Source organism: Babylonia areolata, chromosome 21 (genome assembly GCF_041734735.1).
Source record: "Babylonia areolata isolate BAREFJ2019XMU chromosome 21, ASM4173473v1, whole genome shotgun sequence".
Lineage (NCBI taxonomy): Eukaryota > Metazoa > Mollusca > Gastropoda > Neogastropoda > Buccinidae > Babylonia > Babylonia areolata.
Genome location: NC_134896.1, coordinates 50057800 through 50060299, shown reverse-complemented (window position 1 = coordinate 50060299; position 2500 = coordinate 50057800).

Genomic DNA, 2500 nt, shown 5'->3' with positions numbered 1-2500 from the left:
GTCATCTGCGAAGGAGAGAATGAAAAGCTGAATAATACCTGGTAACAACTGAATACCATGCATCCCTTTTTCGTGTACATAAGCTGTAATTTCGTTGATAAATATTGAAAAAAGTAATGGCGAAAGAATACAACCTTGCCTTACTCCTACAGGGTATTCAAAGAAGTCTGTTAGTTTTGCTCTCGACTCCTATGCATGAAAGAACAGACTGGCACATAGCTGAAATGGTATTTATAAAATTTCCACTAACTCCTATCTTACGTAGTACACCAATTAGCGGCTCCCGCTGAGCGGAATCGAAGGCAGATTTCAGATCAACAAAGCAGGCATAGAGTTTTCCACCTTTCTTAGATAAGCTTTTTTATTTTTTTTATTTTTTTTTTTTTAATTATAGCATTCAAAGTAATTTTTTTTTTTTTTTTAAATCAAAAGTCGAATAATCTTTCCTGAAACCCACCTGCGATTCCGTCAACTTTTCATTGTCTTCAATCCACTTAGTTAATCTTCTGTTCAATATGCCTGCATCAGTCACATTTACTTGTGATACTTAAAAGAGATACTCCTCTGTAGTTCGAAGTCAAATTCTTGTCTCCTTTTTTTTTTTTGAAAACTGGCACGATAATTGCTTTTGTCCATTCTTTTGGGTAGTCAGTATATTGCACTGTCAAAAATTACATTGAAAAGTTTTGTCATAAACTGAACAGAGTGATCGGCGGACAATTTCAACATTTCAGGCAATATGTCGTCCTCCTCAACCTCCTCAACCTCAGGCCCATAACTACAAAGTAGTCGTTGGGGGAAGCCTGAGGACCGCAGACGCAACCTCCCTTCTCCATCTGTCTCTGTCAGCAGCCGCTGGCAGCAGCTCACGTGTGTGTAGTCCGGTCCATTGTTTTGATGTTCTCATGCCAGTTCTTCCGCTGTCTTCCTCTTCTTCTCCCGCCCTCGATGGTGCCTTGCATAATTGTTTTGGACAAGCTGGTGTGTCGAGTGTTGTGTCCAAACCATATCAGCTTGCGTCTCTTCACAGTTGAAAGGAGAGGTTCCTGAGGTCCAGCAAGGTTCTCAATTCTGCTCCGTACATGTTCATTGGTCCTGTGTTCGATCCAGAAAGGAAGATCAAGGCCTCCGAGAACAAATGCCTGAGGAAGCTCCTTCAAATTCCCTGGATCGAGCACAGGACCAATATGTCGTCCACACCACACAAATTTTCCATTTTTTCAAACAACTCAATGAAAAATAAAAACTTCTGACCCTGTAAGAGGACTGTTCAATTCGCCACAGTTTAAAATCGGCCACATCAGGGGAAAACATTCTTTCATCATGGGCAACAGCTCTGTCAACCAGCTAGCTCAGTATCGTTAAATAAAGTCTGAAAATAATGAAGCTATGCGTCATCAGAAATTTCTTTACTTGGGTCCACTTTCCCCCTTCCACCAAATGTCCTAATTTCTTTCCAGAACGTTCTGCAATCATTGCCAAGGGAAGCAAGCCACCTAGCCTTTCTCACGTTTATACCCAGCCTTTTTCTTTCGGATTAATTTCTTATTGACTTTCCTGTCTTCAACGTGTTTTCTCCGGTCATTAGTATCTTTGGTACGTCGGCAAAAGTCGAGGGATGGTCTAGCTTTTATCTTAGCCCCCGCTGTGATCGAGATAGATCACGTGCGCGCGCAAACCCAAAACACCCTCACTGTGATCGAGATAAATCACAGACACAGCAGAGCTCTTTGTTAACACCACATAGAATCAACATACTCATTTGATCCAACCTTTATCCGTCTTTTCATTCACTCACTGCTATGGAGTAAGCTACTGGTAAAAAAAAAAAAAAAAAAAAAAAAAAAAAAAAAAAAAAAAATATATATATATATATATATCGCTTAGTTAATATCAGTGTCAATCATAGCTAATGCTCTGCGCTTCATGTCAGTCACTTCTTCGGTACAGTAATTAAACAAGCTTTGAATTCTACATACTTACTTCGATCCCACATGCGATGATTCTCTGTCCACACCTGCCCGTTGTCACAAGGATTATCGGCCATTCCTAATTCTCTCCCCTGACCCGTTGTGACATTGATGAGAGAGAGAGAGAGAGAGAGGGGGGGGGGGAGTCACACAGACAGACAGATAGGGAAACAGTGTGAGAGACAGAGACAGACTAAGAGAGACATGGAGACATGAGAGACCGATAGAGAGACATAGATTAGAGAAACAGGCAGAGACAGAGACACAGACAGAGACACAGAGAGACAGAGACACAGACCGACAGACGGGCAGAGAGAGACAAAGAGACAGAGCTGTATGGTCAATAATGGATGAAAGAAATGACAATAAAATCCTGTGACCTCGGTCTTTTCCCAGTGTGTCTCACAGCTTCTCCCCACAATCACCAATATTGTCAACTCATCCCTTCTCACTGGAACGGTTCCATCCACTTTCAAAACTGCAATCGTCCGGCCTCTTCTGAAGAAACCCAACCTTGACGCAAACATTTT